At 52.5% G+C, this 14747-nt stretch overlaps 1 pseudogene; it reads right to left on the bottom strand.

Annotated features, from left to right (window-relative positions):
* Positions 1-14747, bottom strand: part of LOC106594108 (phosphoglucomutase-2-like) — a 33267-nt pseudogene that overhangs the window by 7676 nt on the left and 10844 nt on the right.

Below are 14747 nucleotides of genomic sequence, written 5' to 3'. Positions count from 1 at the left end.
TACTGTAGTGGCTCTGGATCAGAGAGTCTGTTAAATGACTCCCTACTGTAGTGTCTCTGGATCAGGGAGTCTGCTAAATGACTCCCTACTGTAGTGTCTCTGGATCAGAGAGTCTGTTAAATGACTCCCTACTGTAGTGGCTCTGGATCAGAGAGTCTGTTAAATGACTCCCTACTGTAGTGGCTCTGGATCAGAGAGTCTGCTAAATGACTCCCTACTGTAGTGGCTCTGGATCAGAGAGTCTGTTAAATGACTCCCTACTGTAGTGGCTCTGGATCAGAGAGTCTGCTAAATGACTCCCTACTGTAGTGGCTCTGGATCAGAGAGTCTGTTAAATGACTCCCTACTGTAGTGGCTCTGGATCAGAGAGTCTGCTAAATGACTCCCTACTGTAGTAGCTCTGGATCAGAGAGTCTGCTAAATGACTCCCTACTGTAGTGGCTCTGGATCAGAGAGTCTGTTAAATGACTCCCTACTGTAGTGTCTCTGGATCAGAGAGTCTGCTAAATGACTCCCTACTGTAGTGGCTCTGGATCAGAGAGTCTGTTAAATGACTCCCTACTGTAGTGGCTCTGGATCAGAGAGTCTGCTAAATGACTCCCCTACTGTAGTGACTCTGGATCAGAGAGTCTGCTAAATGACTCCCTACTGTAGTGGCTCTGGATCAGAGAGTCTGTTAAATGACTCCCTACTGTAGTGGCTCTGGATCAGAGAGTCTGCTAAATGACTCCCCTACTGTAGTGACTCTGGATCAGAGAGTCTGCTAAATGACTCCCTACTGTAGTGTCTCTGGATCAGAGAGTCTGCTAAATGACTCCCTACTGTAGTATCTCTGGATCAGAGAGTCTGCTAAATGACTCCCTACTGTAGTGTCTCTGGATAGGAGCGTTGCCAGAGTATTGATTTGATTGTTCAGTTCTCTACCATAAGCCGCCTCCAACGCCGTTTTTTTGGTTTTGAATTTGGCAGTACGTCCAACCGGCCTCCGCGCCCGCAGACCCCGTGTAACCACGCCAGCCCAGGACCGCCACACCCGGCTTCTTCACCTGCGGGATCGTCTGAGACCAGCCACCCTTGACAGATGATTAAACTGACGAGTATTTCTGTCTGTAATAAAGACTCTTTTATGGGGGGGAAAAACTCATTCTGATTGGGGAGCAACTAGATTTCACATGACTGGGCCTGGGAGCCAGGCCCCCACCCACTGGGGATCCAGGCCCCCACCCACTGGGGATCCAGGCCCCCACCCACTGGGGAGCCAGCCAGGGGCCCACCCACTGGGGAGCCAGGCCCCCACCCACTGGGGAGCCAGCCAGGGGCCCACACCCACTGGGGAGCCAGGGGCCCACACCCACTGGGGAGCCAGGCCCCCACCCACTGGGGAGCCAGCCAGGGGCCCACACCCACTGGGGAGCCAGCCAGGGGCCCACACCCACTGGGGAGCCAGGGGCCCACACCCACTGGGGAGCCAGGGGCCCACACCCACTGGGGAGCCAGGTGGGCCCAGTCACTGGGGAGCCAGGGGGGCCCAGTCACTGGGGAGCCAGGGGGGCCCACCCACTGGGGAGCCAGGGGGGCCCACCCACTGGGGAGCCAGGGGCCCACCCACTGGGGAGCCAGGCCCAGTCATGTGAAATCCATAGATTAGGGCCTAATGAATTTATTTCAATTGACTGATTTCCTTCTGTGAACTGAAATTGTTGCGTTTCTATTTTTGTTCAGTATAGTTTAACTCAATTACTGTGTGTGTGTGTGTGTGTGTGTGTGTGTGTGTGTGTGTGTGTGTGTGTGTGTGTGTGTGTGTGTTGTGTGTGTGTACCTATAGCCTCCTCGAAGGCGAACAGTACCATCTTGTTCTGGTCCAGCAGCTCTCTGGCTCTGTTGCCCATCCACTTGAACCCCGTCAGAGTTTCCTGTACACACGGGATGTGATGTCATAGTCAGGAAGTGCCCTCATCACCGACATCATACATACATACATACATTAATTTATTCATTCATAAAGGATGTAAGGTATTGAGATTTGGATACAAAATACCTGAGAATATTGACATGAGGTCTGTTCGTTGAATGTGTGTGTGTGTGTGTGTGTGTGTGTGTGTGTGTGTGTGTGTGTGTGTGTGTGTGTTTTACCTCAAAGTGGAAGCCCTCCTTGAGAGCGATGGCCCGTAGAATCTTAGAGGAGACGGTGGAGGACAGCATGTAGACTGACTTCACGGTCGACTGGTCTGGGCTGGTCTGTATCCAACACCGATAGACCCACCAGCCCAGCAACGCCCCCAACTCATTACCGCTGAACACACGCCACTGACCACTATATATATATACACACACCCCCAACACATTACCAATGATCCCTACAGACCTCCTACCCCTTCTGTTTCTCAGCAACGCCCCCCCCCAACACATTACCAATGATCCCTACAGACCTCCTACCCCTTCTGTTTCTCAGCAACGCCCCCCAACACATTACCAATGATCCCTACAGACCTCCTACCCCTTCTGTTTCTCAGCAACGCCCCCCAACACATTACCAATGATCCCTACAGACCTCCTACCCCTTCTGTTTCTCAGCAACGCCCCCCAACACATTACCAATGATCCCTACAGACCTCCTACCCCTTCTGTTTCTCAGCAACGCCCCCCAACACATTACCAATGATCCCTACAGACCTCCTACCCCTTCTGTTTCTCAGCAACGCCCCAACACATTACCAATGATCCCTACAGACCTCCTACCCCTTCTGTTTCTCAGCAACGCCCCCAACACATTACCAATGATCCCTACAGACCTCCTACCCCTTCTGTTTCTCAGCAACGCCCCCAACACATTACCAATGATCCCTACAGGCCTCCTACCCCTTCTGTTTCTCAGCAACGCCCCCCCAACACATTACCAATGATCCCTACAGACCTCCTACCCCTTCTGTTTCTCAGCAACGCCCCCCAACACATTACCAATGATCCCTACAGACCTCCTACCCCTTCTGTTTCTCAGCAACGCCCCCAACACATTACCAATGATCCCTACAGACCTCCTACCCCTTCTGTTTCTCAGCAACGCCCCCCAACACATTACCAATGATCCCTACAGACCTCCTACCCCTTCTGTTTCTCAGCAACGCCCCCCAACACATTACCAATGATCCCTACAGACCTCCTACCCCTTCTGTTTCTCAGCAACGCCCCCCAACACATTACCAATGATCCCTACAGACCTCCTACCCCTTCTGTTTCTCAGCAACGCCCCCCAACACATTACCAATGATCCCTACAGACCTCCTACCCCTTCTGTTTCTCAGCAACGCCCCCCAACACATTACCAATGATCCCTACAGACCTCCTACCCCTTCTGTTTCTCAGCAACGCCCCCAACACATTACCAATGATCCCTACAGACCTCCTACCCCTTCTGTTTCTCAGCAACGCCCCCAACACATTACCAATGATCCCTACAGACCTCCTACCCCTTCTGTTTCTCAGCAACGCCCCCAACACATTACCAATGATCCCTACAGACCTCCTACCCCTTCTGTTTCTCAGCAACGCCCCCCAACACATTACCAATGATCCCTACAGACCTCCTACCCCTTCTGTTTCTCAGCAACGCCCCCAACACATTACCAATGATCCCTACAGACCTCCTACCCCTTCTGTTTCTCAGCAACGCCCCCCCAACACATTACCAATGATCCCTACAGACCTCCTACCCCTTCTGTTTCTCAGCAACGCCCCCCAACACATTACCAATGATCCCTACAGACCTCCTACCCCTTCTGTTTCTCAGCAACGCCCCCCCAACACATTACCAATGATCCCTACAGACCTCCTACCCCTTCTGTTTCTCAGCAACGCCCCCCAACACATTACCAATGATCCCTACAGACCTCCTACCCCTTCTGTTTCTCAGCAACGCCCCCAACACATTACCAATGATCCCTACAGACCTCCTACCCCTTCTGTTTCTCAGCAACGCCCCCCCAACACATTACCAATGATCCCTACAGACCTCCTACCCCTTCTGTTTCTCAGCAACGCCCCCCAACACATTACCAATGATCCCTACAGACCTCCTACCCCTTCTGTTTCTCAGCAACGCCCCCCAACACATTACCAATGATCCCTACAGACCTCCTACCCCTTCTGTTTCTCAGCAACGCCCCCCAACACATTACCAATGATCCCTACAGACCTCCTACCCCTTCTGTTTCTCAGCAACGCCCCCAACACATTACCAATGATCCCTACAGACCTCCTACCCCTTCTGTTTCTCAGCAACGCCCCCAACACATTACCAATGATCCCTACAGACCTCCTACCCCTTCTGTTTCTCAGCAACGCCCCCAACACATTACCAATGATCCCTACAGACCTCCTACCCCTTCTGTTTCTCAGCAACGCCCCCAACACATTACCAATGATCCCTACAGACCTCCTACCCCTTCTGTTTCTCAGCAACGCCCCCAACACATTACCAATGATCCCTACAGACCTCCTACCCCTTCTGTTTCTCAGCAACGCCCCCCAACACATTACCAATGATCCCTACAGACCTCCTACCCCTTCTGTTTCTCAGCAACGCCCCCCCAACACATTACCAATGATCCCTACAGACCTCCTACCCCTTCTGTTTCTCAGCAACGCCCCCAACACATTACCAATGATCCCTACAGACCTCCTACCCCTTCTGTTTCTCAGCAACGCCCCCAACACATTACCAATGATCCCTACAGACCTCCTACCCCTTCTGTTTCTCAGCAACGCCCCCCAACACATTACCAATGATCCCTACAGACCTCCTACCCCTTCTGTTTCTCAGCAACGCCCCCCAACACATTACCAATGATCCCTACAGACCTCCTACCCCTTCTGTTTCTCAGCAACGCCCCCCAACACATTACCAATGATCCCTACAGACCTCCTACCCCTTCTGTTTCTCAGCAACGCCCCCCAACACATTACCAATGATCCCTACAGACCTCCTACCCCTTCTGTTTCTCAGCAACGCCCCCCAACACATTACCAATGATCCCTACAGACCTCCTACCCCTTCTGTTTCTCAGCAACGCCCCCCAACACATTACCAATGATCCCTACAGACCTCCTACCCCTTCTGTTTCTCAGCAACGCCCCCCCAACACATTACCAATGATCCCTACAGACCTCCTACCCCTTCTGTTTCTCAGCAACGCCCCCCAACACATTACCAATGATCCCTACAGACCTCCTACCCCTTCTGTTTCTCAGCAACGCCCCCCAACACATTACCAATGATCCCTACAGACCTCCTACCCCTTCTGTTTCTCAGCAACGCCCCCCAACACATTACCAATGATCCCTACAGACCTCCTACCCCTTCTGTTTCTCAGCAACGCCCCCAACACATTACCAATGATCCCTACAGACCTCCTACCCCTTCTGTTTCTCAGCAACGCCCCCAACACATTACCAATGATCCCTACAGACCTCCTACCCCTTCTGTTTCTCAGCAACGCCCCCCAACACATTACCAATGATCCCTACAGACCTCCTACCCCTTCTGTTTCTCAGCAACGCCCCCCAACACATTACCAATGATCCCTACAGACCTCCTACCCCTTCTGTTTCTCAGCAACGCCCCCCAACACATTACCAATGATCCCTACAGACCTCCTACCCCTTCTGTTTCTCAGCAACGCCCCCCAACACATTACCAATGATCCCTACAGACCTCCTACCCCTTCTGTTTCTCAGCAACGCCCCCCAACACATTACCAATGATCCCTACAGACCTCCTACCCTTCTGTTTCTCAGCAACGCCCCCCAACACATTACCAATGATCCCTACAGACCTCCTACCCCTTCTGTTTCTCAGCAACGCCCCCAACACATTACCAATGATCCCTACAGACCTCCTACCCCTTCTGTTTCTCAGCAACGCCCCCAACACATTACCAATGATCCCTACAGACCTCCTACCCCTTCTGTTTCTCAGCAACGCCCCCAACACATTACCAATGATCCCTACAGACCTCCTACCCCTTCTGTTTCTCAGCAACGCCCCCCAACACATTACCAATGATCCCTACAGACCTCCTACCCCTTCTGTTTCTCAGCAACGCCCCCCCAACACATTACCAATGATCCCTACAGACCTCCTACCCCTTCTGTTTCTCAGCAACGCCCCCCAACACATTACCAATGATCCCTACAGACCTCCTACCCCTTCTGTTTCTCAGCAACGCCCCCAACACATTACCAATGATCCCTACAGACCTCCTACCCCTTCTGTTTCTCAGCAACGCCCCCAACACATTACCAATGATCCCTACAGACCTCCTACCCCTTCTGTTTCTCAGCAACGCCCCCCAACACATTACCAATGATCCCTACAGACCTCCTACCCCTTCTGTTTCTCAGCAACGCCCCCAACACATTACCAATGATCCCTACAGACCTCCTACCCCTTCTGTTTCTCAGCAACGCCCCCCCAACACATTACCAATGATCCCTACAGACCTCCTACCCCTTCTGTTTCTCAGCAACGCCCCCCAACACATTACCAATGATCCCTACAGACCTCCTACCCCTTCTGTTTCTCAGCAACGCCCCCCCAACACATTACCAATGATCCCTACAGACCTCCTACCCCTTCTGTTTCTCAGCAACGCCCCCAACACATTACCAATGATCCCTACAGACCTCCTACCCCTTCTGTTTCTCAGCAACGCCCCCCAACACATTACCAATGATCCCTACAGACCTCCTACCCCTTCTGTTTCTCAGCAACGCCCCCCCAACACATTACCAATGATCCCTACAGACCTCCTACCCCTTCTGTTTCTCAGCAACGCCCCCAACACATTACCAATGATCCCTACAGACCTCCTACCCCTTCTGTTTCTCAGCAACGCCCCCCAACACATTACCAATGATCCCTACAGACCTCCTACCCCTTCTGTTTCTCAGCAACGCCCCCCAACACATTACCAATGATCCCTACAGACCTCCTACCCCTTCTGTTTCTCAGCAACGCCCCCAACACATTACCAATGATCCCTACAGACCTCCTACCCCTTCTGTTTCTCAGCAACGCCCCCAACACATTACCAATGATCCCTACAGACCTCCTACCCCTTCTGTTTCTCAGCAACGCCCCCAACACATTACCAATGATCCCTACAGACCTCCTACCCCTTCTGTTTCTCAGCAACGCCCCCAACACATTACCAATGATCCCTACAGACCTCCTACCCCTTCTGTTTCTCAGCAACGCCCCCCAACACATTACCAATGATCCCTACAGACCTCCTACCCCTTCTGTTTCTCAGCAACGCCCCCCAACACATTACCAATGATCCCTACAGACCTCCTACCCCTTCTGTTTCTCAGCAACGCCCCCAACACATTACCAATGATCCCTACAGACCTCCTACCCCTTCTGTTTCTCAGCAACGCCCCCAACACATTACCAATGATCCCTACAGACCTCCTACCCCTTCTGTTTCTCAGCAACGCCCCCCCAACACATTACCAATGATCCCTACAGACCTCCTACCCCTTCTGTTTCTCAGCAACGCCCCCAACACATTACCAATGATCCCTACAGACCTCCTACCCCTTCTGTTTCTCAGCAACGCCCCCCCAACACATTACCAATGATCCCTACAGACCTCCTACCCCTTCTGTTTCTCAGCAACGCCCCCCAACACATTACCAATGATCCCTACAGACCTCCTACCCCTTCTGTTTCTCAGCAACGCCCCCAACACATTACCAATGATCCCTACAGACCTCCTACCCCTTCTGTTTCTCAGCAACGCCCCCCAACACATTACCAATGATCCCTACAGACCTCCTACCCCTTCTGTTTCTCAGCAACGCCCCCAACACATTACCAATGATCCCTACAGACCTCCTACCCCTTCTGTTTCTCAGCAACGCCCCCAACACATTACCAATGATCCCTACAGACCTCCTACCCCTTCTGTTTCTCAGCAACGCCCCCAACACATTACCAATGATCCCTACAGACCTCCTACCCCTTCTGTTTCTCAGCAACGCCCCCCCAACACATTACCAATGATCCCTACAGACCTCCTACCCCTTCTGTTTCTCAGCAACGCCCCCAACACATTACCAATGATCCCTACAGACCTCCTACCCCTTCTGTTTCTCAGCAACGCCCCCAACACATTACCAATGATCCCTACAGACCTCCTACCCCTTCTGTTTCTCAGCAACGCCCCCCAACACATTACCAATGATCCCTACAGACCTCCTACCCCTTCTGTTTCTCAGCAACGCCCCCCAACACATTACCAATGATCCCTACAGACCTCCTACCCCTTCTGTTTCTCAGCAACGCCCCCCAACACATTACCAATGATCCCTACAGACCTCCTACCCCTTCTGTTTCTCAGCAACGCCCCCAACACATTACCAATGATCCCTACAGACCTCCTACCCCTTCTGTTTCTCAGCAACGCCCCCCAACACATTACCAATGATCCCTACAGACCTCCTACCCCTTCTGTTTCTCAGCAACGCCCCCCAACACATTACCAATGATCCCTACAGACCTCCTACCCCTTCTGTTTCTCAGCAACGCCCCCAACACATTACCAATGATCCCTACAGACCTCCTACCCCTTCTGTTTCTCAGCAACGCCCCCCAACACATTACCAATGATCCCTACAGACCTCCTACCCCTTCTGTTTCTCAGCAACGCCCCCCAACACATTACCAATGATCCCTACAGACCTCCTACCCCTTCTGTTTCTCAGCAACGCCCCCAACACATTACCAATGATCCCTACAGACCTCCTACCCCTTCTGTTTCTCAGCAACGCCCCCCAACACATTACCAATGATCCCTACAGACCTCCTACCCCTTCTGTTTCTCAGCAACGCCCCCAACACATTACCAATGATCCCTACAGACCTCCTACCCCTTCTGTTTCTCAGCAACGCCCCCCAACACATTACCAATGATCCCTACAGACCTCCTACCCCTTCTGTTTCTCAGCAACGCCCCCAACACATTACCAATGATCCCTACAGACCTCCTACCCCTTCTGTTTCTCAGCAACGCCCCCCAACACATTACCAATGATCCCTACAGACCTCCTACCCCTTCTGTTTCTCAGCAACGCCCCCAACACATTACCAATGATCCCTACAGACCTCCTACCCCTTCTGTTTCTCAGCAACGCCCCCAACACATTACCAATGATCCCTACAGACCTCCTACCCCTTCTGTTTCTCAGCAACGCCCCCAACACATTACCAATGATCCCTACAGACCTCCTACCCCTTCTGTTTCTCAGCAACGCCCCCAACACATTACCAATGATCCCTACAGACCTCCTACCCCTTCTGTTTCTCAGCAACGCCCCCCAACACATTACCAATGATCCCTACAGACCTCCTACCCCTTCTGTTTCTCAGCAACGCCCCCAACACATTACCAATGATCCCTACAGACCTCCTACCCCTTCTGTTTCTCAGCAACGCCCCCCCAACACATTACCAATGATCCCTACAGACCTCCTACCCCTTCTGTTTCTCAGCAACGCCCCCAACACATTACCAATGATCCCTACAGACCTCCTACCCCTTCTGTTTCTCAGCAACGCCCCCCAACACATTACCAATGATCCCTACAGACCTCCTACCCCTTCTGTTTCTCAGCAACGCCCCCAACACATTACCAATGATCCCTACAGACCTCCTACCCCTTCTGTTTCTCAGCAACGCCCCCAACACATTACCAATGATCCCTACAGACCTCCTACCCCTTCTGTTTCTCAGCAACGCCCCCCAACACATTACCAATGATCCCTACAGACCTCCTACCCCTTCTGTTTCTCAGCAACGCCCCCAACACATTACCAATGATCCCTACAGACCTCCTACCCCTTCTGTTTCTCAGCAACGCCCCCCCAACACATTACCAATGATCCCTACAGACCTCCTACCCCTTCTGTTTCTCAGCAACGCCCCCAACACATTACCAATGATCCCTACAGACCTCCTACCCCTTCTGTTTCTCAGCAACGCCCCAACACATTACCAATGATCCCTACAGACCTCCTACCCCTTCTGTTTCTCAGCAACGCCCCCCAACACATTACCAATGATCCCTACAGACCTCCTACCCCTTCTGTTTCTCAGCAACGCCCCCCAACACATTACCAATGATCCCTACAGACCTCCTACCCCTTCTGTTTCTCAGCAACGCCCCCCAACACATTACCAATGATCCCTACAGACCTCCTACCCCTTCTGTTTCTCAGCAACGCCCCCCAACACATTACCAATGATCCCTACAGACCTCCTACCCCTTCTGTTTCTCAGCAACGCCCCCAACACATTACCAATGATCCCTACAGACCTCCTACCCCTTCTGTTTCTCAGCAACGCCCCCCAACACATTACCAATGATCCCTACAGACCTCCTACCCCTTCTGTTTCTCAGCAACGCCCCCCAACACATTACCAATGATCCCTACAGACCTCCTACCCCTTCTGTTTCTCAGCAACGCCCCCAACACATTACCAATGATCCCTACAGACCTCCTACCCCTTCTGTTTCTCAGCAACGCCCCCCCAACACATTACCAATGATCCCTACAGACCTCCTACCCCTTCTGTTTCTCAGCAACGCCCCCCAACACATTACCAATGATCCCTACAGACCTCCTACCCCTTCTGTTTCTCAGCAACGCCCCCCAACACATTACCAATGATCCCTACAGACCTCCTACCCCTTCTGTTTCTCAGCAACGCCCCCCAACACATTACCAATGATCCCTACAGACCTCCTACCCCTTCTGTTTCTCAGCAACGCCCCCCAACACATTACCAATGATCCCTACAGACCTCCTACCCCTTCTGTTTCTCAGCAACGCCCCCCAACACATTACCAATGATCCCTACAGACCTCCTACCCCTTCTGTTTCTCAGCAACGCCCCCCAACACATTACCAATGATCCCTACAGACCTCCTACCCCTTCTGTTTCTCAGCAACGCCCCCCAACACATTACCAATGATCCCTACAGACCTCCTACCCCTTCTGTTTCTCAGCAACGCCCCCCAACACATTACCAATGATCCCTACAGACCTCCTACCCCTTCTGTTTCTCAGCAACGCCCCCCCAACACATTACCAATGATCCCTACAGACCTCCTACCCCTTCTGTTTCTCAGCAACGCCCCCCAACACATTACCAATGATCCCTACAGACCTCCTACCCCTTCTGTTTCTCAGCAACGCCCCCCAACACATTACCAATGATCCCTACAGACCTCCTACCCCTTCTGTTTCTCAGCAACGCCCCCCCAACACATTACCAATGATCCCTACAGACCTCCTACCCCTTCTGTTTCTCAGCAACGCCCCCCAACACATTACCAATGATCCCTACAGACCTCCTACCCCTTCTGTTTCTCAGCAACGCCCCCCAACACATTACCAATGATCCCTACAGACCTCCTACCCCTTCTGTTTCTCAGCAACGCCCCCCAACACATTACCAATGATCCCTACAGACCTCCTACCCCTTCTGTTTCTCAGCAACGCCCCCAACACATTACCAATGATCCCTACAGACCTCCTACCCCTTCTGTTTCTCAGCAACGCCCCCAACACATTACCAATGATCCCTACAGACCTCCTACCCCTTCTGTTTCTCAGCAACGCCCCCAACACATTACCAATGATCCCTACAGACCTCCTACCCCTTCTGTTTCTCAGCAACGCCCCCCAACACATTACCAATGATCCCTACAGACCTCCTACCCCTTCTGTTTCTCAGCAACGCCCCCCAACACATTACCAATGATCCCTACAGACCTCCTACCCCTTCTGTTTCTCAGCAACGCCCCCCCAACACATTACCAATGATCCCTACAGACCTCCTACCCCTTCTGTTTCTCAGCAACGCCCCCCAACACATTACCAATGATCCCTACAGACCTCCTACCCCTTCTGTTTCTCAGCAACGCCCCCCAACACATTACCAATGATCCCTACAGACCTCCTACCCCTTCTGTTTCTCAGCAACGCCCCCAACACATTACCAATGATCCCTACAGACCTCCTACCCCTTCTGTTTCTCAGCAACGCCCCCAACACATTACCAATGATCCCTACAGACCTCCTACCCCTTCTGTTTCTCAGCAACGCCCCCCAACACATTACCAATGATCCCTACAGACCTCCTACCCCTTCTGTTTCTCAGCAACGCCCCCCAACACATTACCAATGATCCCTACAGACCTCCTACCCCTTCTGTTTCTCAGCAACGCCCCCAACACATTACCAATGATCCCTACAGACCTCCTACCCCTTCTGTTTCTCAGCAACGCCCCCAACACATTACCAATGATCCCTACAGACCTCCTACCCCTTCTGTTTCTCAGCAACGCCCCCAACACATTACCAATGATCCCTACAGACCTCCTACCCCTTCTGTTTCTCAGCAACGCCCCCAACACATTACCAATGATCCCTACAGACCTCCTACCCCTTCTGTTTCTCAGCAACGCCCCCCAACACATTACCAATGATCCCTACAGACCTCCTACCCCTTCTGTTTCTCAGCAACGCCCCCCCAACACATTACCAATGATCCCTACAGACCTCCTACCCCTTCTGTTTCTCAGCAACGCCCCCCAACACATTACCAATGATCCCTACAGACCTCCTACCCCTTCTGTTTCTCAGCAACGCCCCCCCCAACACATTACCAATGATCCCTACAGACCTCCTACCCCTTCTGTTTCTCAGCAACGCCCCCCCAACACATTACCAATGATCCCTACAGACCTCCTACCCCTTCTGTTTCTCAGCAACGCCCCCCAACACATTACCAATGATCCCTACAGACCTCCTACCCCTTCTGTTTCTCAGCAACGCCCCCCAACACATTACCAATGATCCCTACAGACCTCCTACCCCTTCTGTTTCTCAGCAACGCCCCCCAACACATTACCAATGATCCCTACAGACCTCCTACCCCTTCTGTTTCTCAGCAACGCCCCCCAACACATTACCAATGATCCCTACAGACCTCCTACCCCTTCTGTTTCTCAGCAACGCCCCCCAACACATTACCAATGATCCCTACAGACCTCCTACCCCTTCTGTTTCTCAGCAACGCCCCCAACACATTACCAATGATCCCTACAGACCTCCTACCCCTTCTGTTTCTCAGCAACGCCCCCCAACACATTACCAATGATCCCTACAGACCTCCTACCCCTTCTGTTTCTCAGCGATGGCCAGTCGATCAGCATCAGGGTCGTTGGCCAGAACGACAGTAGCTCCCTCCCTCTCCGCCAGGGCAAACGACAGGGTCTGCAGGACGGACACACATACACAAAACCGTTAAAACACACACACACACACACACACACACACACACACACACACCCCCCCACACCCACCCTTCCAGTGGTATCACAGTTGGAAAGCAGAGATAATAATTAGATGTCTAGTCTGTAGTCGGCTTATAGTGAATGGACTACATCCAGCTTCAGTCAGACAAAACAGGGGAACAATGAAAAAAAACACTAATGTGATTTAAAACACCGTCTCTGATTTAACTAAAGGGATGAGACTTAAAAACCAGGGTAGACCGTTGCAAAGGGGTGGTCACGTTACGTTATGACACCGTGTTGTCCAGGATTGAGACTAGCTCCCTTTACTACAGGGTTGATATGACTGACCAGGACCCCCTTCCCTTCCTCAGGGTTGATATGACTGACCAGGACCCCCTTCCCTTCCTCAGGGTTGATATGACTGACCAGGACCCCCTCCCTTCCTCAGGGGTTGATATGACTGACCAGGACCCCCTTCCCTTCCTCAGGGTTGATATGACTGACCAGGACCCCCTTCCTCAGGGTTGATATGACTGACCAGGACCCCCTTCCCTTCCTCAGGGTTGATATGACTGACCAGGACCCCCTTCCCTTCCTCAGGGTTGATATGACTGACCAGGACCCCCTTCCTCAGGGGTTGATATGACTGACCAGGACCCCCTTCCCTTCCTCAGGGTTGATATGACTGACCAGGACCCCCTTCCCTTCCTCAGGGTTGATATGACTGACCAGGACCCCCCTTCCTCAGGGTTGATATGACTGACCAGGACCCCCTTCCCTTCCTCAGGGTTGATATGACTGACCAGGACCCCCTTCCCTTCCTCAGGGTTGATATGACTGACCAGGACCCCCTTCCCTTCCTCGGGGTTGATATGACTGACCAGGACCCCCTTCCCTTCCTCAGGGTTGATATGACTGACCAGGACCCCCTTCCCTTCCTCAGGGTTGATATGACTGACCAGGACCCCCTTCCCTTCCTCAGGGTTGATATGACTGACCAGGACCCCCCTTCCTCAGGGTTGATATGACTGACCAGGACCCCCCTTCCTCAGGGTTGATATGACTGACCAGGACCCCCTTCCTCAGGGTTGATATGACTGACCAGGACCCCCCTTCCTCAGGGTTGATATGACTGACCAGGACCCCCTTCCCTTCCTCAGGGGTTGATATGACTGACCAGGACCCCCTTCCCTTCCTCAGGGTTGATATGACTGACCAGGACCCCCTTCCCTTCCTCAGGGTTGATATGACTGACCAGGACCCCCTTCCCTTCCTCAGGGTTGATATGACTGACCAGGACCCCCCCTTCCTCAGGGTTGATATGACTGACCAGGACCCCCTTCCCTTCCTCAGGGTTGATATGACTGACCAGGACCCCC

This window comes from Salmo salar, chromosome ssa04 (genome assembly GCF_905237065.1).
Source record: "Salmo salar chromosome ssa04, Ssal_v3.1, whole genome shotgun sequence".
NCBI classification, from domain to species: domain Eukaryota; kingdom Metazoa; phylum Chordata; class Actinopteri; order Salmoniformes; family Salmonidae; genus Salmo; species Salmo salar.
The sequence above is the reverse complement of the archived record's forward strand: the minus strand, read 5'-3'. Positions and strand labels throughout refer to the sequence as shown.